The sequence below is a fragment of the Monodelphis domestica genome, chromosome 1 (genome assembly GCF_027887165.1).
Source record: "Monodelphis domestica isolate mMonDom1 chromosome 1, mMonDom1.pri, whole genome shotgun sequence".
In the NCBI taxonomy this organism is placed as follows: domain Eukaryota; kingdom Metazoa; phylum Chordata; class Mammalia; order Didelphimorphia; family Didelphidae; genus Monodelphis; species Monodelphis domestica.
This window is the reverse complement of record NC_077227.1, coordinates 149,866,660-149,894,219: the sequence shown is the minus strand read 5'-3', so window position 1 is coordinate 149,894,219 and position 27,560 is coordinate 149,866,660. Positions and strand designations below refer to the sequence as shown.

Below are 27,560 nucleotides of genomic sequence, written 5' to 3'. Positions count from 1 at the left end.
CAATTGGAAAGAAAAACAGATGCAGGAGAGAGAGACATGAGACAGGGAGAAGGATGGGGGAAAAGAAAGTGAGTCCTAAAATGGAGCTTCAGCTTCTGGCATGCAGTCAGAGAAAAGAGGAAGATTCAGTTTTGAGCTTGACAAAAAACAGGGATGGGAGAGCTACTTCCTGTTAGTTTACCCCCCTAAATTAAAAAAGAGCCTAAATCCAGAAGTGTTACATGCATTTTAATTAAAATTTTTTTCCAGATTATGTCAATACAATTTTTAATATTAATTTTCTGACATTTTATAATCCATGTTTTCTCCTTCCCTTACACATTTGTCCCCCTCCTCAAGAAGGCAGATAATATGATGGAAGTTGTAGACTTTATATACATATCATATAATACATATTTTCATGTTTGTCGTGTAATGAAACAAGACACATATAGCTTACACTAGAGAAAAATTCATGGAGGAAATAAAGTGAAGAATGGTATATTTCAGTCTACATTCAGACTCTATCTGTTCCTTCTATAGTGGTAGATATCCTTTTTCATCATGTATCCCTTGGAGTTGTCCTGGATCCTTACCCTGTTGCTAACAGTTGTCATTCATAGTTGACCATCACACATTATAGTTGTTGCTGTGTACAACATTCTTCTAGTTCTGCTCCATTCACTTTGCATCACTTCATATAAGTCTTAAAAGGTTTTTTTTCCCCCCTGATCATCTTGTTTGTCCTTCTTTATGACATAATGGTATTCCATTACAATCAAATAACACAACTTGTTCAATCATTCCCTAATTGATGGACATCCCTTCTGTTTCCAGTTCTTTGCCACCACAAAAAGAATTGCTATAAATACTGTTGTATACATAGGTTCTTCGCCACCATCTTTAATCTCTTTGGGATATAGATCTAGTAGTGGTATTGCTGGGTCAAAGGGTATGCAAATTTTCATGGCCCTTTGTGCATGGTTCCATATTATTCTCCAGAATGGTTGAATCAGTTCACAGTTCCACCAAAAGTGTCCCAATTTTTCCACATCCCCTCCAACATTTATCATTTTCCTTTTTGGCCATGTTAACCAGTTTGGTGAATGAGGTAGTACCTCAGAGTAGTTTGAATTCAGATTGCTCTAATTAATAGTGATTTGAAACAATTTTATATGATTAAAAATAGTTTTAATTTCTTCATCTGAGAATTGCCTGTTCATTATCCTTTGACCATTTGTCAGTTGAGGAATGCTTCCTATTTTTATAAATTTGACTCAGAGCAATGAAGACTTTATCAGAGAAACTTGCTATAAAGATTTATTCCCAGTTTATTTGCCTTTTTAATCTTGGTTGTATTGATTTTGTTTGTGCAGAAACTTTTCAACTTAATACAGTCAAAGTTATCAATTTCACATCTTATAATGTTTACTATGTCTTATTTTGACCTAAATTCTTCCCTTATCATAGGTTTGACAGGTAAATTGTTTTGTGTTCTCCTAATTTGTTTATAGTATCCCCCTTTATTCCTAAATCATGTTTCCATTTTGACTTGATGTTGGCAAATGGCATGCAGTGTTGATCTATGCCTAATTTCTGTCTTACTGTTTTCCAGTTTTTCCAGTCATTTTTTGTCAAATAGTGAGTTCTTCCAAAAGCTTGGATCTTTGAGTTCATTAAACACTAAGTTACTAAGGTCATTTACCAATATATGTTGAGTACCTAATTTATTCCATTGGTCCTCCACTCTTTCTTAGCCAGTACTAGATAGTTTTAGATGTTGCCACTTTATAATATAATTTGAGACCCAGTACAGCTAGACCACCTTCTTCATATTTTCTCAATTAATTCCCTTGATATTCTAGATCTTTTGTTCTTCTAGAGAATTTTCTTATTATTTTTTCCAGGTATAAGAAATAATTTTTGGGTAGTTTGATTGTTATGGTACTGAATAAGTAAATTAATCTAGGAGGAATTGTAATTTTTATTATATTGACTTGGCCTACATATAAGCAATTAATGTTTTTCCTATTGTTTAGACCTGACTTTATTTGTATGAGAAATATTATATTTTGTGATCATATAGTTCCTGAATTCGTCTTCACAAATAGGCTCCGGGGCATGTTATATTGTTTACACTTATTTTAAATGGACTTTCTTTCTATCTCTCATGGCTTTATAGGTGGTACAGAAAAATGCTGATGATTTATGTGGGTTTATTTTATATCCTGCAACTTTTCTAAAGTTGTTCATTCTTTTGATTAGTGTTTTGGTTGATTCTCTAGGATTTTCTAGGCATTACATACCTAGCTTAATTTCTTTCAAGTGAAAGCTTTATTTCCTCATTGCCTATTCTAATTCCTTCAATTTCTTCTTCTGTTATTGCTATAGCCAGCATTTCTAATACATTATTGAATAGTAGTGGTGATAATGGGCACTCTTGTTTCATCTTTGATTTTATTGAAAAGGCTTCTAGTGTATCTCTATTATGGATAATGTGTGGTAATGGTTTTAGATAGATGCTATTTATCATTTTTAGGAATATTCCATTCATTCCAATATTATTAAGTATTTTAATAGGAATGAGTGTTGTTTTTTGTCAAAAGGTTTTTCTACATTTATTGAAATAATCATATGGTTTCTACTGGGTTTGTTATTGATATGGTCAGTTATATGCATTTTTCCCTACATCCTTCTTACTAGTACTACTACCACTCCCCCAGGCAGAATGAGTAGATCAGAACAATTTGTTCCAGTGACCATAAAGGCAGCTGAAACTGTACGGAGACCTTAGTCAGACATCAAAGATGCCCAGGTCATCCACTGCATCCCAGGCCATTACCAGATGTCCTGATTTTTGTCTTGCCACTGGATTTTGATGATTACAGAAGTGAGGCTGATGACTTTGTACAACTCTGTCTCACATTAATCGAATTCTCTCAAAAATTAAGACATCTCCCTGTGATGTCACTGGTTCTCTTTGAAACAAAGGACAAACAACCATCACCACCACCACCACCACCACCACTACTACTACTACTACAACTACTATTACTTCTACTACTACTACTACTGCTGCTGCTGCTAGTACTACTACTAGCTACCTTGCTTATATAGTGCTTTAAGATTTACAAAGTTCTTTACAAATATATATCTTTACAGCAATCCAAAGAGGTTGGTGCTATTATTATTCTCATTTTTATGATGAAGAAACTGAGGCAGATAGAGGTTAAGTGACTTATGCAGGGATAGATAGCCAGTAAGTATATAGGCCTTCCTAAATCCAGGTCCAGTGCTTTTTTTTTTTCATAAAATGTGAAGTTTATTACATCTTCAAACTAACCTTATACATTCTTCTCCTCTTTGTGTTCCAGCTCAGAGAGGTACCACCTAGATGTCTCTATAGCTGATTTTTTCAGAGTACCTATATCTAATTAATTTCCTTTGCATTAGATGATCAATAATTTGCTCTTCTAGTCTTCCCTGAAAATTCAGAAAATCATGACTTTTTCATTTCAAAATGTGTACCAAATCTGAAGATCACTGGGAGTGTTGCTTATTAGAAAAGAACAGATCAAAAATTTAATAGATTAGGTCCATCCTTGTTCATGATAGAAAATTGTTTCCCTGTCCAGTCATCTTTTCAGAGAGGTATTATTCTAATTCAAGCTGATAGAGGAGGCAGAAAACACAGTGTTTCCTCCTCCCTTCCAAATAGCAAGAAGGTAATAAGAAATATTATATTATACAGGCTATTAAATATGAAAGCACACAGAGCTAACTGCCTTTCTTCCTTTGTGTCTGTCAGAGCTTACTCAAGGACAAAGGTCCCTCTAACTTCAAAGAATGGGCCTGTCCACTGTGGCCACAGCAGGAAGTAATAAATGTATATAGTCTAAATTCACTTCTAAATACCCTACTGAGTCAAGAACATTATCAAATCCCAAATCCCAATTGTATTTTTTTTCCTACAAAGCTTCTCCTGATAACTCTAAACCACATTGGTATCTCCCTTCTCTGAACTCTTCCAGCATTTATAATCTAGCACCTGGAGTCCATGAGACCTAAAGAGGTCTGTGAATAGATTTCTGAGGGTCTATGAATTTGAAAGGAACCAAGTTACATCTTTATTTTCGCTAATCTGTAGCTGGAATTTATCATTTCCTGAAATTACAAATATGGGCAAGAAACAAACTCCAGAAAAGAGGTCTATAGGTTTCATCAGACTTTGAATTGGATCCATGACAAAAAAAAAAAAGAAAAGGCTAAGAATATTTTATTCTACCACAATAATGTAGCAGATGATGATTGTTTTATTTTATAGTGTCATAGAATCATAGGTTTAGAGTTGGAAGGGGCCATATAGTCTAACAGTCTCATCTGAAAAATAAAGAAAATTAAATCCCAAAAAAGGTCAAGTACTTTGTTCATTATCACACAGAAGAGCTGAAATTTTAAGATGGACCCTCCAAATACAGAAATATTTTCATTCCACCTCAGACACTATCTTCTAGTTATTCCATTTGTTTAAGCATTATCCTTTTCAATAAATATGAGCTTCTCAAGAGTAAAGATTGTCTTTTACCTCCTTTCTATCTCCTTTCCCAAAGTTTCAATCATAAATTCATCCAACAAATAAGTAAAATAAAAAATAAACAAAACTAACATTTATTGATCCTCAAACATGATTCATTATTTTCAGTAATTTGTCTAGCTTGCCCAACTGATTGGTCAACTAATTAAATAATTACTTGATCAATCAACAAACATTGATTAAGAATCTACTATGTACCATCCCCAAGTATTGGGGCCATAGATATAAAAGAAAGATAGCCCTGGTCCTCAAGGAGCTTACATTTTTTTTTCAAATTAATTTTTTTCAGTCAACAGGTATTTATCTTCTTAGGAGTTTACAATCTACCACATATTCATAGATAAATACAACACAGGAAATGCAGAAAATGGAAAATGATAGAGGGAATTAGGGATTATGAAGCCTGAAATTATACAAATTATTCAACAGGTTCAAGAAGTTCAACAAGGCGTTGTTGATTTTTTAAAAAGAGAGAAGAAAAAAAATATTTTCCTTTACAAAATAAGCAACACGGCATTTGGGAGCAAATTTATTTCTCTGCTGAGGCATTTCTTTCTTTCTGATTTGAGGCCTTTGGGTTTGACATTTATGTGGATTTCTTTAGACTTAACTTTGTTACTCTTAATTTTCTCTTTTCCCTAAGATCCACCCTTGTCTTACCTAAGAGAGTGTGTGTGTGCCTGCACATGTGTTTAAATTTCCATAGGGACAGGGAGTCAGATGCTAGGAATTCACTTGCTTTGGGGATTAGCTAGATGGTGCTAGAGGATATCTATGTCCTATGTCAGATATGATCATTAGGCTTACAGAACCTTGGTTGGTTAGTAATTCAAATGTTGGCTCATTCCTTAGAGACTAGTTAGCCCTCTACTAGTAGGATTCAACTTTCCTAACCTAACAGATTGCCAGGCATGACAATCCAATCTCATTCGACTACATTGATTGCGTGCCTACTAGGCATTGGGCACTGTGCTTAAAACTGAATTGATCTTTGCCATGGAAAGAATGCTGGTTGTGGGGTCAGAGGACCCGAGTTCAGTTTCTGGCTTGGTCAATTATGATCTGTGAGTTTTGGGGCAAATCACTTTATCTCTAGATATCTCCAGTTCATCAACTGTAAAATGAAAAAATAATACAAGTTTATCTCTAAGGCCACTACTAGCTCTAACTCCATGATTCGATGTTCCCATGATTCTCAATCTGTCATATAAAAATACTAGGCTTGCATTGACTTGCTTGCTATGAATTTGATCTCCAACTTAGAATACATTTAATTCATTTCCTCAAGCATTTATTAAGGCAGTATGTTGGGCACTTGGGATACAAAGATAAATAGAAAAATAGACCTCCAAAACTTCCAAAGACCTCTATCCCCAGAAGCTCTAGGCAAAGAATCATAACATTTCAGAGCAGAGAAGGACCTTGAAGATCCTCTAGTCTTTCCCTGTTTTTACAACTATTTTAACTGATATTCTAAGACATCTAATAGCTTTTCATTTGGGCTCTCTCTGTCCCTTTCTGTCTCTCTGCCTTTCTCTACTTGAATTCTCTGGGCCTCTGTCTCTAATCCAGATCAAACTGGCATGTGACCAAGTTGGCTTAGTCCAATTTATTGGCATTAACTAATACGGAGTAATACTCCAGGACTCATGTGCAAAACTGCTTCAAAGCATCAGTGACCAGGGAAGAGAAGAATATAAGGAATTTGCTAATAGCATAAGTGGACAGAAAGATTCCAGTTCATATGTAGCTTTGGAGTCATTTTTGAAAGGAAAAAAAATGGGAATTATTTTCCTATAAATTATTTTCTTGTTTAATGAACTACTCAATAGGTTCAAGAAATTTTGTCTCCAGCCTTAGCTCAGGCTTTCAAGGGACAGGAAGATTCATCCTCTCATGGAAGAACTATCTGTCCTTAGTGCCTACATAGTGCAGTGACTGATACATAGTAGGTAGGCTCTTGATAAAAATTGTTTGTTGGCTAACCAATTCATATACCCACTAGCACTGAGCTGTAGGTAGAAGCCAAGCTGTGGATTTAGGACAGAGTCAGAACTGAACATCTTTCATATCCCATCAGTCATGGATGGTATCATTGAGTATCCGGAAAGACCAAAATGCCAAACCATGGAGAGTTGGATTCAGAGGACAGGAGTGGAGCAGTGGAGTAGACAGGCTAACAGTAGGAAGAGATTCCAAGTTGGGAGTAGGGCACACAGGTTCTCTAAAATCCAAGGCCAGTGGTCAGTGTCCAGGGGACCTGTGGGAATTTAAAAGACAAGAAAGGGATGATGACACGTGGTCACTGAAATAAACCACCTGCTCGTATTTTTGGGCACCCGGTGGTTCCTGAAGGCAAGAACCAACTCCAGTAGAGCTGCAGGCAGGGGCAAGCACTTGTCAACACTTGGCAACTATGAGGAGTGCACTGGCAAGAGATTAGTAGCAGCACCTGGTGAGCATATCATGATACAAACACACCCTCTGGCAGTGCCCACCCCACCCCGATCAGAGAATCTTAGAAATTTACTTCTAGCTGCACAGAACCTTAGAGACCATTACACCCATTTTGTCCCTCTTAGAGATGAAGAGATAGAGACCCTGAGAGATTAAATGACTTGTCAAAAGTGTTGGTTGGATAGTCACAGAGCCAGGACTAGAATTCAGATTTCCTGATTACTAATGCAATGATTTTTCCATTATATTATAGCTACCTCTTTATGGATGTCTGACATGTCCATAGGTTAATATGGGCAAGAAGGTGCCTTGCTTTTTCTTAAATTCATCTAGAAAATGGGAATAATAATATTTGCACTCTTCAGGAAGATTGTGAGATCAAAGGAAATAATTGATAGAAAGTTCTTTAAAAACTTAAATAATAATATTAATGTCAGCTATTGGCATAATGATGCCAGAGAGTAATAAGGTTGGGGCAACCGAGAAAAGAAATAACAATAGAGAACATTTATCTAGTGATTTAAAAGTATGCAAAGTACTTACCTATCTTATCTCATTTGAAGGAATTACAGATCTCATCATCATATGAGTGATTCTATTCTCATACCTGTAAATGTTCAAAAAGGTAGCACAGAATTGGATTTATTGAATTAAAAATAAAACACAAACGCAATAAAACACCTGAAATTATAGCCAGAAAAAAACAAGAAAACCAATTTGTTTTGATTGATAAAATGGCAAGTTTTTTTTTGGTATTTATGGAAACTTCTGCATGTTTTTCTCAAGGCTTCCTGTAAGACATCTTTACCAGTCCTCCCCCTCAGCCCTAGTCAAAGTGTAAAAGCCATGGGGTGGGAGAGTAGCATTTAAGAGAAAAAAAGATGCTCATGGGAAGGAAGATTTACTTTCTTGACCTTCAGCTCTCCCCCTGTATACTAAATAAGTTTCACTCTTATCATCCTGCCTTCCACTTGTAAGGGTCTAAAATGCTTAGTCAATAATTCCTTTCTTCTTTCTGCCCTCCTGAAAAACTGTGAAGATGCTCAATGAAGTTGTTTTCACTTACTCTAGACTGTCTTGTAACTAGCTCATGAGGGTTCCTGGTTTTTTCAAGCTTTAAAGAACTATGTATAGCTTTGATCTACAGCATTTACCTATCTCTAGTTAAAAACAACAACCTTCACAATGCAAGCTAAGACCTGCATTGAGAAAAGAGAGTCTATATGTGTTGTTTAAGCCACCCCACTGTTGCTAGGAGTAGACTTCACAACTTTTCAGAGGATAGTCACAACTTGCAGCCATCTCTTGTCAGCTCTTCTTCCATACCACGAGCTTTTGCCAGAGAAAGGCCTTCAAACTGGTGGACAAGGGCCATCTCTAGGAGACTAGAAGTCAATATGAACAAGAAAATTATATTGAGACTCCTCACACTAATTTTTATTTGAAGGCAGGTCTCAGAAATCATTTAGCCCAATCTCTTTGGTTTATTTTTGGGGTATTTAAGTGTTGGGCTCAAGGGTTTAATCTTCCCTACCCATACACAAAATGACAGGATGTCTTTCATCTCCCAGAGAGAGGCTACCTACACAGCATATCCTCTTAGAGTTTTGGCTTAAACTGAGGAGTTATGGGATTATTTCCATAGCACTGTAGCTCATGAACCCTCATCTGATGCATTGCCTGCCACTATCAGTTACCAGTCAATCAAAATCAGTTTATCAATTAACTTCAAAGGTATATTTACTGAGAAGGTATAGCAAATACTTTCTTTTTCTACCTTGGTCTTGGGGGATTATTGGCTATCAAATATAGCTCACCCCTATCTTCCAGGTTTAATTCTGAGTATGGCCTTAGCTGCTGGATGGGTTACTCCCTTGCTTGTAGGATGTGGTATCATCCTTAGCTGGTCAATTCACTGTTGGAATAGGTCAAGCAAATCACTTCTCAAGGTTAGATCCTTACAAGGCTTAGCTATTGCTGCTACCATCTTTGGTTGATGAAGGGTCTTTGATGTAATCTTCTCTGTAATCACTTGGTTCATCTCATTCTTAATACTTATTCACCTAAGATGGAAGAATAAACACAACCAGAACAGAAAAAAAAATTGGCCATGCATTCACAGATACATAGAGGCTGGATGGGGAAATAAGGCAGCTTGGGGGAGGCAGCACCCTGTTGCTGGTTTGTTTAGCTTTTTCACTAGCTGCTGAGGAAAAGAGTGTTTGTTTGAACCTTGTGTATGCAGATGGAGCTCTAATTGAACAGTCAATATGATGACCATGCAGTAAACTGAAATGAAAGTTAAAAGACATATGTGCATCCTCTGAAGGAAGGAAAGGAGTCTCCCCAAGTCTCCATGTGGTTTGAACATAGGCAGAGCATATTGAGAGTATTTTAAGGAATAGGTCTTTATCATCCAGGCCTTTCATCACATTTATATCCTCGTCTTTTTTATTCAGTTATTTTCTATTCCCTCTTCCAGACTAAATCATCCTTTTGATAAAGAAAAAAATCAATTAAAGCATATTGAACAAAGTATGCAATATTGTTTTAAAATCAGTCACCTCTCAACCACTGTGGGGAAAATATGTTTTTGTTACATGTTCTCTACCATTTCCTTGTAGTGACCATTTTATTTAGATTGTTGTAGAGATTGCATATTTTGTTTTTGTTCATTTCATTCTGCATCATTTCATAGAAATATTCCTATTTCTTTGAATTCTCCATAGTTATCATTTTTTTACTACACAGTGATATTTTATTAAAATCAGGCATAGTAGCTCATGCCTATAGTTCTTGCTGCTATGAAAGCTAGAACTAGTGGATTGCTTGAGTTCGAGAGTTCTGACTTCCAGGAGGGCTAAAGGCAACGGAACACATGCAGCAATTATGAGTCTGGAACCAATATGGCAAGCCCTCAGGATTGTAGAGCCACCAGGTGGTTAAGGAGAGGAAACATGTCCCAGATAAGAAAAATGAAGCTCGCTAAAGCTTCCAAGCCAATCAGTTTGGGGATCAAACTTCATATCCTCTTGGGTATGACTATCATCCTTTCATCATGGGTAGGAAAGGGCCAGTCTCTAATATATTCATATAATGTATGAAGGCATATATATATATATGTATATATTATCAACCTGTAAATAAATCAGAACTATTAAAGTAGTTGTATCAAAGATCTTTAATCAGAGCAGACAGATTATAATCTGAATAGTTGCACAGAACCACCATCCTGGGACTTCCAATGATCTACAGAAGTGGGGAGTTTATATAGAAAGGGAAAGCATCAATTTGGCTAATTGAATTCACTGGAGCTTGAATGATTAAGATGTGCTTGAGGTTTTGATTGTCTTCAGCTGAGTTCTGGCTTGTGTGATTGACAGGAACTTGAGGGTTTGATGTTTGATCTGGGACAAAGTTTAATCTGAGGGTTTCAAAAAATAAATTTGTCAGTGTGTGTGTGTGTGTATACACCTGTGTATTATAGTCATATTACCATAGCTTTTCTTAACTATTCCCAAAGGAGGACTACTCACATTGTTTACAGTTCTCTTAAACCACAGAGTGCTAATGGGACTATTTCAATGTCTTATATTAAATTCTATCTTCTAGAACTGCTGTATCAAAGGGTTTAGATAGCTTAGCCACAATTTTTTTTATTTTATTCAAAATTTAAATCCAAAGTGGTTGGAATTCTTCAAAGCTCCAACAACAGTACGTTTGTGTGCCTCTCTCCTGCTTGACTGGCCAACACTGACAAATCCCATTTTATATCAGGAATAGTGGAAAGAGACAGAAATATATGTACATATTTTGTCATTGGGGTACATTGGAGAAGGGACAAAGTAGAAACCCATGAAAAGGAAAAATCAAGGAAACCTTCCCATATCAGATGGTACTTGAGCTGAGCCTTAAAGGAAGACTTTGAGGAGAGAGAAGGAAGGAGACCTCAGAGACCACAATTTAAACTGTGAAACTCTTGAAACTTTGTCCCCCCCAAAAAAATCCTATCCATTTCTATAAATAAATTCATAATAATTTTATAACTTCTTGTCAACTTTCCACATTTACTCAATAAGCATTTATTAAGTACATATGGGAGGCATCATTGGGAAATTCTAAATAACCTACTCCCCAAAGCAGCAAGGGCACCCCACCTTAGGAATGTGACTACCCAGCATATGATTCCCTCCTCCTTCATTGGAAATACCATGTTTAACTTCCTTGCTTTTGGACTTAGAGCAGCTTCCAGTCATGGCCAAAGCTTCAATGAGCTTGGGCCCATTAACAGGCTGCTTTTTCCTTTGGCTTTCACTTCAGACCTTATTAACAGAATAATATCCCCCTGGCTGGTTAAGCAAAAAGCAATAGGAAATCCATTACTTCATGCAGCTTAGAACCCTTTCAGGTATAGAAATCAAATTAAGATCCTGCCTGTGCAAGTGGATGACTTGGATTCCATGGAAAGTGCCCACTGACATTGGAAAAGACCCAGTTGTGAAGAACTGGCTCCCTTCTATTTTACATTAAAAGGCCTGTACTCAGTAGGGTACATTGATGCTGAGATGCTGTAGAAATGTCTCAAGGGAAATCTCATAGATCTGTAAGAAACTTGACCTGATTTGCATTTTCTGATTGAATCACTGTCAGGTTTTTAGTTCTTCTCTCCTGCTCCCCCCTACCCCAGAAGGAAGTGATAGAATAATTGTTCGTACTACTTTCAGAGTGAGTAGTGTTATTGTTTATGGAAAACTTAAGCCTTAGCACATGGTGTTTATCTGACTTGGCCAATTCCATAGTGGATTTGCATCTGTGTCATGTTACTTTTAAAAGACTTCTTTCCCATGTAACAGCACAGTTTAATGAAAAGTTCTTCAACATCAGAGCACAGTCCTGAAGGATTTATTAGTTAACTAACCTTCACCTTCATTATGGTTACAATGGTATTACTTTCAAGGACCACAGTTCAAGTAATAGCATAAATCAAAAGGATAGATCTCTGGATTGAGCCATGTAAGAATCATCATCTCCCTGTTTTTAAAAATCTCATTCTTCAGTGGGAGCAGGAAACTAGAGATGGAGTAATGGAGTGCAAGACCAGGATATTTAGATGCTAACTAATGATATGTACTGCTAGGAAGAAGGTGGCTATCTATTCAATGACATCACAAATCGCCTTACAAATAGATGAGGAAAGAAGGGGTGTGTGTGTATATGTGTGTGCGCATGCACGTGTGTGTGTGTGCGTGTGGGTAAGTGGATGAGAACTAAGATGGGGCCGATATTTTTATACACCTTAGCATATCTGAGTCTACAGTTCACACAAATCTCCCACTGAGGTCACTAACTTGTTATGGAAATGTGTTGCTAAAATTTATCACTAAATGTATTCTTCCTACAAATACTTAAATCTATCTATATAATAGTAGATCAAAATTAAGAATAAAGGAGATTCAATCCAGGGGACTTTTTTCCTTTCTCCCATGAAAGAAAATCAGTGAACTTTTTTTTTTTCACAGATAAGCTAAAGTCCATTCTGCAAAGTGCAGCATTTAACACCTACTTGGTGCTAAGTGCAGTTCTTCCCTTGTGCTTAGCACAATCTCTATCTTCTGATAGAGAGCTAGGACACCCCTAAAGAGGGGAGGGCCCAAATAGCACAAAAAGAAAGACATCTTATTGAAAAAAATACCCCCACAATTTCTAATGATAAAGAGGAATCTCTCTTTGGAGCCCATAGCACTTGAACAAGGGGCTCAAAATATCTTTTTCCTTCTATCTTACCACTTAAAAGCATAGCTATGAAATTTTTTGTCATATGACTGAATTTAGGGGAAATTAAATGAAGTTTGTCTTTACTCTTTCACCCCATTCCCATTTTCCTTCCACCCTGCCTCTTCACTCCCTTTACTATTTACATTGAAAACTAAACAAGACCTATAAAGCATTTCCATATTTTCAATATTTTAAAGAGTAGTACCTAGCATTATACCAACCAGATACAGCTGAATAAAGCCTGTTTCCTTTACCTTTATTCCTCCTCCTTTTTACCTCCTTCTTTCTTCCTTGCTTTATCTCCTTTTCTCTTCCCTATCTGCTTCTCACTAACCCACTTCCTTTTTCTCTCCCTCCTTTCTAATGCAAGTCAATTCAACAGAGATTAATTAAACATCTATTAGTGTAAGGTACTGAAGATTCAAAGATAAATGAAACAATCTTTGCATTGAAGGTATTTACATTCTAGATGTAGCACATGTACAGATTAGAAAATACAAACTATACACTAAGCAATTACAATGTAATTTCTTTCTTTCCTTCTTTCCTTCCTTACTTCTAGACATTACCTAGGAGGGTGGAGAGACAGACAGACAGACAGACAGAGACAGAGAGACAGAGACAGAGAGAGAGTCACAGAGACACAGAGACACACAGAGAGAGATATGTTCACTATCTTCTTTCCAAATATTTCTTTCAAAGGTCAGGCATAGCCTCTCATAAAATTGCTCCCAGAATCACATCATTATAAGAGACTTTTAGATACAGCCTAATCCAACCTACAAGAACCATCCTCATTTTCATTCCCAAGCATTTGCTTAACTCTTACTATGTGCCAGTCACTATTTATTCTAAGATCTGAGGATGCATAGACAAACCCTAACATCAGGGAGTCTACAATCTAATGGAGGAGAAAAAAGAGCATACCGAAGTATATAAATAATATGTAGAAAATTAATACAACATAGTTTTGTTTTTTAAACCCTTGTTTTCTGTCTCAGAATTGATACAAAGGATTGGTTATAAGGCAGAGAAGTGGTAAGGGCAAGGCAATTAAAGTTAAATGATTTGCCCAGGGTTACACAGCTAGAAAGTATCTGAGACCAGATTTGAAACCAGGACCTTCCATCTTTAGGCCTGATTATCTGTCCACTGATCCCTGTATAATAGAGTTTTGTGAGGAAGGATACTGGAAACTTGGTGGAGTAGAGTATATAGAAAGAAAGGATTCCTGTAGAAAGTGGGACTTGAGTTGAATCTTGAAGGAAATACAGGAATTCCAAAAGGGAGAGACAAAGAGACAGTTCATTTCATCATGGGAAGGCAGCCATCACAAAATACAGGCAGTCTGGATCTTGAGTGTGCTTCCTACAGAACAGCAAGTAAGCCATTATGAGCTGAAAGGCTGAGTGAGCGAAGGAGTATAATGTGAAAGAAGATGAGATAAGTAGGAAGGCCAGATTGTGAAGAGATTTAAATCTCAAAGGAGTTTTATTTCATCCTAGAGAAATCATACCCAACAAGTCTGCCAGCCTCTGCTCCAAGTCCTTCAATGAGGAGAACCTTCTACTTCCCAAGGCAACCTATTCTATTTTGGGATAGCTCTAATTCTTAAGAAATCTTTCCTTACTCAAGCCTAAATCTGCCTATTCACAACTTCCACCCATTGCTCCTAGTTCTGCCGTAGGCAGCCAACCAATGCAATTTCACAATCATGGCCTTAATACTTTATAGCCAAGCCCCACCCCAAGCCAAGATATTAGGGTAAGGCCATTCCACCAATCCAAAAAGCTTGGTCCAACTGTATCCTAGATGCCCAATTTTGAGTCTTTTTTTTTTGTCTTCTTGGGGTGTACTTTACATAGACAGTTCACTGATAAGCAGCCTGCTTCACAACAAAGACAATCAAGTTAATTGTTCCAGCTAGCTATTTGTGGAACACAAAGAAAAAGAGAAGAGAAAAAAATTAATATTTTAGCCCATTTTTCACCCAACTTGGGCAACTTTGAAATCTTTGTCCTTTAAGTTGTTCTAGGATAATAATAGCTACCATTTTTATAGCTCTTTAAGGCTTGTGAGGAGTTTTTCACATGTTAACCCATTCAACCCTCAAAGCAAACCTTTGAGGTAAGTATTATCCTATTTTCCAAATTAGGAAATAGAGGCAAACCAAGGTTAAATGACTTGCCCAGAGTTATGCAGATCCCAGGTATCTGAAGCCAGATTCAAATGCAAATCTTCCAGACTCCAGGCTCACCAATCTAGCCACTGCACTACCTAACCCATAAATCTGAAATTAGAACCTTAGAGTCCAAGCATCTTCTTTTATTAATGAAAAAAATGAAGTCCAGTGTGAGTTGCCCAAGGAAACCGAGGTAGTTGTGTTGGGAGGGGTAGGGGTGAGAGAACTTGAAACCAGGGAGTCAAGAAAATTGTTCTCCGAAATCATCATATTACAGTTCTTTTCTCTCACTCTCCTCCTCCTACATGTTGGAATAGGACTAAGTACTTTTCCATCACTCTGTTCTTTTGGGGAGATGGATTGTACCTTCCCCAGATATGGTCAATAGATGCTGCTGTTGTGTGGGTTGTGCTGTCCTTGTTGTTCTGAGAAATCATAGCCAAATGAATCTGAGAGTTATCATCTGCATCTAGATCATGCAGTAGATGTTAGAATATTGTTAGGGAGGGAGGAAAGAGACTTTTTTTCCCACCCACTCCTCCTCTTCCAGGATGTCACAGAATTCTTTGCTTCTCATTCTCAAGCCAACCAGTGGAAGTCCAATCCTCATTCAGCTGCTGCAGACTTCTGGGGACCCTCAGCTATTATGGCCTGTCAAAACTTCACATCTTGGGTCTGTTAGCATATTCAAGCAGCCCAGCCCAAGTCTAGGATAGTTTAGGATAGTTTCAGTAGCCCCACCTCACCCAGCTCTGGTGTCATTTCTGGAAAGACTGATTTTAAGTTTTTATAGTTTGTGACAATATGGTTATCTAAGAGCACATCCTTCATTTGTAACTATATTGCTAAAATTTTAACTGCCCCCCCACACAATATCATTTTATCCTATGTTCTATTTTAGTGGAATCAATTAACCTTAGGTGGGTCAGGCCAAGGTTGTTTTATTAGATAGATGTATAGAAACATAGATGGATGGATGGATATTTGCTTTATTTACAAAATGAGGGTAAAGATAAAAAAAATAAAAATTTGGGGGAAGGCAAGGCAGACTAAAGAGAAAAGTGGGTAGAAATAGGGATCTGTTGGGGGGAGGTGGAAAGAAAGCATCTGCTCAGTTCCTTCACTGTCAAGTCTGCCAAATTCTGCACTACATAGCAATCCTCATGCCACCATTAAGGCAGCTCTTTCATTGCTGGGTCTGTACTGCTGTATCCAGTTGCCAGGCTTCCTAGGGCCAGGCAGTATTATGCTCGTGGTCTTTTTTTCTCTCTCTCTCCCTTACAAGAAAACATCTTTTACTCTATCACTCATCCTATCAGAACTCTAGTCACTTGTTCCTCTAAGGGAATAACTGGTACTCTGATTAAAAAATTAATAATAGTTATTGTATTTATATTTACATAACACTTTAAAGTTTGCAGAGTATTTTGCTTATTATCTCATTTGACCCTTAGATCAGTTAGGTGTTGTTATTATCCCCATTTAACTCATGAAGAAACTAAGATTGAAATAAGTTAGATGACTTATACAGGGTCACATAACTAATAAGTGTCTTGAGCAGGATTCAAATTCAGGTCTTCTTGACTCCAAGTCACTTTAGTCATTTGGTACCCAGCAACCTCAACATGCTAGCTGATGAATAATAATGATGATGACAATAGTAGGTACATTACATTAGCTTTTTTAGGATTTTCCAAGTATTTTGTCCATATCAATTTATTTGATCTTCATAAGAAAACTGTGAGGTTGATGCTATTATTATGCCCATTTTCTAGATGAGAAAACTGAGGTTGAGAAAAGTTAAGTGGCTTACCTAAGGTCGCATAGCTAATAAGTGTCTCAGGTAGTACACAACCCAAGACTTCCTGATTCCAAGTTCAAGATTTTATCTACTGTACCATGAGATTAAAACCAAGCAGAACAAAACAAAACACCATCCCAGAACTTATACATCAAATGAGTATGTCCCTTTCAAAGTCACCTTGGTAAAGTTTACACTTACTCTGATTACACTGCTGCCACTACTCAAAGTATTTTTGGAATTTCTCTCTTGGAACAGCCTTCAGAGGCAGGTTTCCAGTAGACAAAAAAGCCAGGGACATTACTTTATAGGCACACTTCATTTTTCAAAATGTATGTATTTATTCATTATCCCTCAAAAAGTATTCCCTGGCGTGGTCAACCACCTGACTCACCAGGCTTGCTTCCAAATGGCTTTTGGCTATTTCCAAAATTCAAATCCACCCTTGAAGGATCAAGATTTGCCACCATTGAGGGTATTTAAAAGAATATGTCATCAGCTTGGAAGGCAGTTCCCAAAAAAGGAGTTCCAGAAATACTGCTAGCAGTGGTAGCATTATTGGCTTAAGTATTTAGGCTCCCAAAGTGGCCCTTCGAGGGAACAAGTCTCCTTTGAATGGATTAGCTTTAGTATATTTTTTTAAAATACCAATCAAATTATCTTAAAGTCACACCTAATATTAATAGGATAGGCCTACAGAGAGGACAGTCAGTACTCCCAGGATACTCTTTTAACTTCCAAAGTCACATGTTCTTTCCTAAGGTAACTTATGTCTACTTTAAATGTAGGCTTTGAAAGAGAGCAGTAGGGTACAGGTAGGTGGCTCAATGAACTGAGAGTCAAGCGTATATATGGGAGGATTCAAATGTGGCCTCAGATACTCCTTAGATGTGTGAGACTAGGCAAGTCATTTAAACCCCATTACCTAGTCTTTATCACACAGGGTTGATTCTAAGATAGAAATAAAGAAGTAAAGAAGAAGGAAGGAAGGAAGGAAGAAAGGAAGGAAGGAAGGAAGGAAGGAAGGAAGGAACAAAGGAAGGAAGAAGAGGGAGATAGAGAAAGGAAGGAGGGAGGGAAAGAAGAAAGGAAGGAGAGGGAGGGAGAGAGAAAGGAAGGAAGGAGGAAAAAAGAGAGAAAAGAAAGAAGAAAGAAAGAAAACTTTGTGCTTTAATGAAGAAAAGTGGAAATTTGAGGCCATATACAAAGATTCTAGTTTTAGAAGGGATTATGAAAGTATTCTTTACAACCCTTTCATTTCATTAGTAAAGAAACTGAGGTCTAAAAAGGCTAACTGACTTCCTTAAGGCCATATAAAAAGTCAATGATAGTAGGGATTTAAACCCAAATCTTTTGCCTCTAAAAACCAATACTGGATGTTAGTACAATAGGATGACTCCCCAAAGAACAATGAAATAGCCAAACTTGGGTCCAAGGAACCTACACCCCTCTGGTCATGCTCTGTCTTCTCTGATCTATATCACTTATGCCTGATGTCAATTCTGCCTCCATCAAAATTCTAACAGGACCACATTTGTTTGAGGATGTGACAGTAAAAGTAACTGGACTTTAGAGTAATGGAGGAACTTCACCTGAACAATAGGTAGTTTAACTGGCAAAAGTGTAGTTGTAGAACGTCATAGTATCAAGAAAAACAGCCATTCTAGGGTTAATTATTTTCAGTGGCCCTGTGAAGGCAAGCCCAAAGAAGTTCCCTTTGGTAGGACACTGTTTTTAGGACTCCTTCAGAGGGTTTAAACTAACTAGTTTTGGACTCTAAGACAGGCTATAATCACCGGCCTTGCTCCCTTGTTTTACCAGAGAGAGACATTTATAGCTATTAAACTAGATCCAGAAGGCCCCTAATATGGTTGCTTAAATGCAATAATAACACAGAATTATTAGAGGAAACTATTATTATTATTCCAAGTAATAACATAATTTTGTGCCTATGGAGGACATCCAAAGGCCTGAAAGAAATGAACCTTGGTTAATTAAGCCTCACCTCTCCCCCATGAGTCAGGGTAAGTATTATTAAACTCATTTTGTAGCTGAATAAACTGAGGTAGTATTTGGTGAGGGGAACTATCTCCACGTCAGATGAGAAGAGACCAGTCCCCCTGGCCCCAAATTTTTACTGTTTCTTGCCTCAGTCTCATACATGTTTTCTTTTGAGATCACTGAGGCATATTTCTCGGTGCCTGCATTGTGCACACCATTGATTTTTTTATGAAAATCAGGAGCAATCTTGGAGGATAAAAGAAAGGAAGATAACATAAAGTAGCAATATGTAGCCTGAGACGATTGACTATAAGGGAGGAGAAGGATGTTATTGCTGGTGCTTTTCCATGCTAATTTTTGTATGTCTGTACAATATAAGCAAATATGGTATATACTTTCTCAGCATCATTTGGCATAATCAATCCCTTCCTCTCCACCATTCTGCTCTTCCTAAGGCAGCTTCAGATACCTTCAGTCCCCAGAAGCATCATCCTCCACTTCCCCCATTTGGCTAAGCAGAGGCTATATCGAGGGCAAGATTGCTACTTTCCAAAATGGCAGACAGTCCTATCACTAGAGGAGGTTCCTGTCATTTGACAGACAGGAACTGGAAGAGACTTTGACTCCCTTTAAAGGGATACCAATTCCCTCACTTTACAGATTAGGAAATGGAGGTCCAAAAATATTAATTGATTTATGTAGGGTCACTCATTAATCAGATTGGTGGATCTACAACCATAACAAGTAACAATGGCTGCCAGGGCTAGGACCACAATTTATACACACACACACACACACACACACACACACACACACACACACACACACACACACATATATATATATATATATATATATGACAAGGGACCTCAGAAACTCTCTGTAGGAAGACAGGGTATAGCTACCCTCAGGGTGGTAAAGAAGTACAACTATGTAGTAGCTTCTTATTTTAACAAACTATTCTTGCTAGCTAGGTACAAAATTTAGTTGTTTCTATTTCCTGAAGAATATAAACATTATCAGCATCTTTAAAATTTCAGCAAAGCCCAGTTCCCTCAGCCTGGTTAAAGCTCTGCCCAGGCTCATCCAAGGATCAGAGCATTTAGAACAAAAAGGAATGTAAGCAATCATATAGTCCAACTCCTTCATTTTATAGATAGAGAAGAAAAGGGCTTTGTCCAGGCTAGTAAGTGTTAAGCAAATTTTCAACTGGAGTGCTCTGAATCCCATATTCTCTCTACAGCACCACATTTACTTATTCCATAGTATCTTACTCTCCACATTTAGGGTATGCTGTATTAATTTGTTCTCTAGTTTCCCATGGATTTGTCTTGTGTCCTCAACTAGGTTGCAAGCTCCTGGAGAGCAGGGATGCTCTCGACCTCTCTCTGTACAAGGAGTGCCTTCTATATCTCCTTTATCCCCCCCCAAATGCTTGGGAGATAGAGTGAGGACTAGTCTCATGGAACTGCTGCTATTGTTAATGTCTCCAAAGGCACTGGACTTATTCCCAGGGAATAGTTGCTGGGGAAGTTTTGCTTAATGAATTTAAAAATACATTATGTAATTCTTTCTCTTTCCATTTCCTCCAAAGCCATCACATGGAATCCTAACATCAGGGCCACATGTAAAGTATGTAGTACAGTACTCCTTAGGCCTAGATCTTGGGTGACAAATAAATACAAAAAATCATTGACATTATGTAGAATTTTAGAGCTTAAAGGGACATTAGAGATCATTTCATTATATTCTAATAATTTGTCTCCTACACCCCATTTTTCTTTTTTGTTTAGTTGAACTGAATATACATTTAGTCTCTGGAACCTAGTGTTTAATAAATGCTTTTCCCTTTAAAAAAAAAGAGTCCTAAATATATCAACTCATAATATTTCTGAAAATGAAACTATCCTTTCATTTGCTTCAACTTTTTCATCTTAAAAAGTAATAGGCAATGCTAATATATATTTATTAAAATTATATGTATGCAAAGAAAAGAAAAATTCCACTTTGGTTGTGTGGGCTCCATGGTTCTAAGTGAATCATTCCTAAGTTGTGGGAACAGACTTTTCAGCACAAACCATAAGTTTGGAGTATAAACAAGCAGAGATCATGGTCGATGGCCAGAGAAGGATACAGTTTTGGCACTAGAAGGACCAGGTGGTATAGATGCCTGGATCGGAAGCTAAGCTTCGTTGCCCTCATTGAGTTGGTGAATGGGATAAGGCAGTAATAGCATGCAAAGAAGAAGTCAGGAGAAAATCAGAAACAAAAGAAAGTTAGGTGGGTAGGGGGAGAGTCGGGAACAAGATTTGAAGTCCAAGAATGGCCTGTTGAGCTAGAGAAGAATAATTCTAGATCACTCACCAGTCTATGGGTGCATGTGAATTTTTAATCCTGACTAGGCCAGCCTGGGCCCTGCCATCCATCTTCTCCAGTATTCCTTTCAGCTGGAGAACTCCCACCCACCACCCCCCTTGCCACCCTCATTAACTTCCATAGCAACCCTGGCCTCTACCCAGCAGCAGATACCAGCCCAGAGAGCAGTTAGTGAAATCGGCATTCTTTACTTCTCCTCTGCTGGAATACCACATTACTCACCCTGAATTAGTAGGTGAGTGGCTATTTGCAAGGGTGTTTAGATGATAAATCCACTGGGCAGGACCAGGCCTAGAAAATACACATGCATGCTGGGCAGGACTGAGTATTCAGACTTAGGAAGGGTGCATTGTCACGTCTGACCTGTCCATTTTCAAGTTGCTACCCTTTTTGTTTTTTTTTAGCCAGTTATTGCATGATTGGTTCAAGCCCAACCTAGTTATGATGGGCATGATGAAAACCAATAAGTTCACTGTGTGCTGTCTATCATATGGGCTGCTCAACTTTGGGACTTCATTAATACCAAACAATTCAAAAATAATATTTCAAATACCTTAAATCAGGGGTTCCCAAACTTTTTACAAGGGAGCCAGCCAGTTCACTGTCCCTTAGACCGTTGGAGGGCTGGACTATTAAAAAAAAAACAAAACTATGAACAAATCTGTATATGCTGTCTGGGATAGCAGAGGCTACAGCGCTGGCTGTGATGGGTCTGTCATACCTTGCACAGGCCCATCACTGCCACCACTATAGGAGGCAGCAGTATACATGCAGAATCCCCTCCTCCAGATCACTGCTCACCATGCTGCCGTCTTCCATTGTGCAGCCACATAATCCTTTGCATGATGCCTTGTTCTCATTCAGTTACTCTCAGAACAAGGGACCACACAAAGGATTATGTCACTGGAATTAGTTCTGTACGTGAGGTATGTCCTCCTCTCACTACCAATGAAAGAGGTGCCTCTTCTGGAAGTGTGGTGGGGGCCAGATAAATGGCCTCAGGGGGATGCATGTGGCTCATGGGCTGTAGTTTGGGGACCCCTGCTTTAAATAATAGACATGAGTGGAGGGCACAATCCTCCAGCTAAACCAGGTTAAAATGCCATTGAGGAATATCTAAGAAAATAAAATACTATAGAATATAGATAGCATTAATATGTGGTTTTCTAAGTAAATACATAGCTAGCCATAATATTTATGTAAAATTTAATGGCCCTGTTTTTATTTGAGTTTAATTCCAAGTGGGAAGGTTCTAGAGAGAATCTTCCAGTCCCATCCTCTGCTCTTCCAAATGAGGATACTGTTACACACACCCACACTCACGCACACACAAAAAATATTAGTGGTGGAATCATAGTAAACTTTCTTGATTTTCAGTTCAGTGCTTAGATCCTAAATAATGAATAAACAGCCTTAGAGGATAATAATTTTTATATCAGAAAATACATTTTAAGCCATTTACAACTAATCCATTCCTACCCTTCCAGTTTCCATACCTCCTACAGACTCCATACCTTTTCAGTGGCCCCAATGACTGCTATGTTGTTTCCTCACCTTTGCTTCCTGGCTTCCTTGGCTTCTTTCAAGACTTAGTTCAAATGACCTAAGTAATATTCACCAACTTTTCAAAGAAAACCAGGTGCAACCTGCCCTGGGCTTTTTGTGAAGAGAATAGGAATGAGACTGAGATTCTAGAAGCAAAGATTAGCGATAAAGACTAGTCTAGGGAATAAGGGAATGGTTGAGGACTTAGCTGGGGGCTTTGCTATTAAGGGGTTTATGAAGAATAACCTCAGATTCAACCCTCCTGTCCCTTTCTGTTTTCACCACAACTTCTTCCCAAGGACTCTATGAGGCAAAGTAAGAATGGAAAGATGATTGTGGAGATATTGTTCATTCATAAGTTTAAGAGAAAGGGAAGGAAATCCTACCAGGGAGAGGAATTCCTGCTGTCATGGTCATTCTCATGTAAGAGACATATGTAAGTGTTTTTAAAAGTAGGGAACAAGAAAAGCATTATAGCATAGTGGATAGGAAGCTGGATTTGAAGTCAGAGAAGACTTGGGTTCAAATACTAATTTTGATACTTCCAAGTTTTCATGACTCTGGGTGCCTTAGTTTATTCATCTGTAAAATGAGGGAGCTGAACTCATTAAACTTTAATGTCTCTTCCAACTCAACATCTAATATCTGTATGACTTTGTATGCAATACTAAAAGAATTACATCCTCCTAGCATGGACTTACCTTTACCAGTAGCTTTGGTAACTATTCTGTTATTTTCCTTCCTGGATTAGATTTCATCTCTGCTTGTTGCACTTATATTTAAGAAGAAAATATATATTCAGAATGTGCATAATTGTAGGTGTTTCCTCACTTGATGCACTCAAGTGCATCAAGAGGATATGCATTTTTCTTCTGCTTGAGCCTTTTTCTCTTGTATTTTTTTCCCCTGTTGGGTTCTTACCAAGAAATCAAAAGCAAAAAGAGTTAGACTTCTCATGACAGTTCTGACTTTCCTACAGAAAGGAAGAATTTCAAAGCAGCACATCACTGACGAAAATGCTTATTAAAGATGCAGTAGAATCAATTGGGAGACTTGAGAGGAAAGCTTCCAAACAGTGTTAGGAATAGGTGTGTCCCCTGCCCATTCTGCCCCATGATTGCGGGAAAGGGCTTCTCTCCATTGAAGCTCTGTTCATTGTACACCTGACCAAGGGTAAGGGAGCCCCAAATTTAAATGCATGCCACTAGTGTCAGATATGTGGTATTGAACAATGGACTACAGGGATAGTTTGCCCTTGATCTTTTTGATGGTGGGTTGTTAAGGTTTCCACAGAGATAGCAGAGTGGGCTTTCTTTAATTCTCACCCATGTAGAAAGAAGAGAGGCTGACTGTAGACTCTTACTGTCCATTTCTTTTCCATGCTCAATAATCTGTGTGTGCTCATCCATGGCTCTGATGTCAGGAAAAGCATCCCATTTGACTGGTATTTGAAGCTAAAATGGCATGGCTTTATTTAGGCTGTTGTCAACGTTACTGTGTATAGTGAAGTCATTCCTTGGCAAATGTCCTTTTGCCTGTCAAAGGGAGACTCAAGAGTCATGGGGCAAGGGGATCGCTGAAAAAAAAATGAGAAGCTTGGGATAACTCTAGGTACATAATAGGGAAGTGACTGCTGGAAGTAATGATTCATCATTTGGGATGTACTCATGACTGGAAATATGTATGTCTCACGATTTTCAGGACCAAAGGAAACTAGTATATGTAAAAACTCTCATTAGAAAGTTTATTCTTGTTTACTTGGTACTAAAGGGAGATAGCATAACTTAAGAAAATAAATCACTTCTTAAATCTATGTATGTCTACATGTATATGTGTGTGTTAGCAAAATATAGAACAGTGGCTAATGTCTATATAAGGAAAAAACAATTGGTAAATTTATATTTACTGTTCCCCAAAGTATTGACATTTCTAAAAAATGTAAATTACACCCTAAGCTTCAATAATAAACATGTGAAAATATTAACCAGACCTGGTTCTTTGTTATGAATATGATGTTCATGACTTCAACACATAAGATATGACTTAAAAGGACAGTTATTCATAATTTAAGAGATGATTTTCATTATTTTTTAGTTACACCCATTCTATAGAACTTCAGACATATTTTCATTTATTCCTGAATACTCATATGCCGAACTGAACTAGAACATCAAATAATCAAGTTTGCTTAAAAAAAAAAGTACTTTGGGAGCAAAAAAAAGTGTAAACAAACCCTAATTTATTAATTTGCTAACTATTGTTCCCTATTATAAGCACTAGTGAATGCTTGGTTTTTCACTAAAATAAGACATGAGTATGTTGCCCGTGAGAGAGCCAGAGAAGTAAATCGAGTGTCAGGAGGTGTGGGAAGAGATGGGAAAACCCTTTATTTGAAGTAGATTTCCCCCTCAGGAGTTGTATAAATACATTTTCCAGGCTAAAAGTCAGAAGATTTCATTCATTTTGTATATTTTCACATAATTTCTAAAGGTAGGGAACAGATACCCATGTTGCTAGTTTCGAGAAATAAAGAAGATGAGACTTTGGGGGTGGTTGTTGTTTTAGAGGGGCTATTTAAGGTATAATAAATCACTATTCAAGGAAATTATTGAATACTCTTGACTGTCTACTACAGTTTTTTCATTTACTTAAAGGCTTAGAGTAAAGGAAATGGACAAATATGCTGTCTGAACTATAGTAATAGGATATTCTTCCATGATCTTGCTACTTTGAGAGAGAATTGTTAAGCCATTCCACATACAGTATCTTCTCTGGCAACTATCTAGAAAAGGGGTATAACTGGTTCCAAAAGGATGGAAGAAAAAGTGGAGAATGAAGAATTATCTTAGCCCAAGTTTTCATAGTTGGTTTTTAAGTTGGTTGGTTTAGAATATGGGGATAAGGAGGAGGGTTCTAACCAAACTAGAGTTCTAATTCAAGGCATAAATTAATGCATACCTGAACAGGTGACATTATCCAAATGATAAATTACTATAGGCACAGGTCATTGTATTCATAAGGGTGATTTATGACCCAGGATTAGAGATGAACATGAAAAGAGATATTTAAATGAAACCATTTGAAATATGTTACTCAGTTTGACACTATATTTAAGAAATTTGGGTGTTTCTTCCCCTTGTCATATTCATCAAAACAGATTAGCTTGGCTTTTTAATTTTTAAGTAGACAATTAAAAAGCTAAATGTACATTATAAATAAGACAGCTAATGTATTTGTGGTCTCTTCCTTTTTTCCTCTATTTAAAAACATATAAACATAAGCAACATTAAACGAAACCCTAGTATGCACTCTCTTTACAGAGGTTTGTTCACATTATTGTAACATTTGGAGACTAAGTAAAGAAAAGAAACTTCTAATGATTTTCTGCCTTATTGAAACTCTAGAATATCCTGGAAAACACAAAGATGGCATGTCAACAACAGATTAATTAATATGATTTCAGAATATAAGGGGAGGGGAAATAGTAGGCTGACAGGTTCATAAAATTAGCATTAGTCTTTGACATTGTGCAGTTTTTTCCTTCTGAACATGATAAGTTATTGAGAATTAATGTAAGATAGTGAAAAGAGGGCTGTCCTTGGACTAAGGAGAGAATGTAGGCTTGAATCCCAACTTTTACACTAACTATCTGATCAAGGGTAAGAGCCTCAATGACTCTTAATTTCCTCACTTTTAAAACTAGGAGAAAACTACTTGTAGTACCTACACACACCACAAACCTTTTTGAGGTTTGAATGATGATAGATATAAAAGGCTTTGCAATGCTTAACATCACATAAAAAATTCTAGCTATTTTTAATGACCATCTTTTGGAGTATATTCTCTCTCATTCATTAAGTACATAAGAGAATAAAGGAGAAAGGCAGATGTTGCAGAATTCTCACCCAACCAAGGGAAAAGGAAAGAGGAACTAGATCTTTCACTGGAATGTCTCTAGAGAAAAGTATGAAAGAGAAAAAGGTCTTTTCCTCAACTCTTAGTGAGTCAACTCTCCCGTATGTTCTTGGCAACAGCAGAGCCAAAATTAAAGAGAAAAAAAAGGAAAAAAAAGCAAAACCAAAAACACATTCTTAGGATTTAGCTTTGAAGCAAGAGGGATTATAAAACCATAGATCTGGACATGATTCCTCCTCTTCCTTGCATTAGCCTTACCAGATAACTCCTGCAAAACTGATCGTTTTGCCTGTTATTTTGATTACAGTTTAGTTTTGAATCAACATAAATAAAAATGCCTCAATATTTGTTAAGTTTAAAGTATTGGGTCATTTCTATGTAGAACTTCTGAAGATGAAATAGTTTTCCTGTTCTAAAGAAATTAATCTCTAATGGTGGGATTTCCAAAAGGAGGAGTGTATTTTTCAGAGGGGTGTGAAAGACTTTTTACAAATGACAAAATGAGAACAGTAGCCTATTCCTGAGTCTAGCCTTGGCTAAAATGAGGGCATTTGTGGGCAATTAGTTTCCATTTTATACTATTATTATACCTTAATCAAGAGCGAGTTGAAACCAGATCTTTATTAGTTCTGTAGAGCTGATTCTTAAATTTTAGTTAGATCAGCTGGGTAGCACATGGGATAGAGCAACAGACCTAGAGCCAGGAAGACCTGAGTTCAAATTCAGACCCAGACACTAGCTAAATACCCTGTTTGCCTCAGTTTCCTCATCTGTCGAATGATCCAGAAAAGGAAATGCCAAACCATTCCTGTATCTTTGTCAAGAAAATCTCAAATTGGGTCATGAAGAGTCAGATATGACTAAAATGAATGAACAACCACCACAAACACAAATTTATACCCTGGAAATTGGCAAATCAGGGCTTGATTTATTAT

General features: G+C 37.3%; 1 protein-coding gene and 1 long non-coding RNA gene across 5 annotated transcripts in view; one reads left to right on the top strand and one right to left on the bottom strand.

Moving 5' to 3' along the window:
• The window catches only part of RORA (RAR related orphan receptor A), an 898,340-nt gene that overhangs the window by 479,996 nt on the left and 390,784 nt on the right, over positions 1–27,560 (top strand). The window lies entirely within an intron of this gene.
• Positions 5,090–7,638, bottom strand: LOC103097193 (uncharacterized). The gene is made up of 2 exons (XR_460590.3): positions 7,574–7,638; positions 5,090–6,833 (listed from the first exon to the last, which is right to left on the bottom strand). It is a non-coding gene; the product is annotated as an uncharacterized LOC103097193 (long non-coding RNA).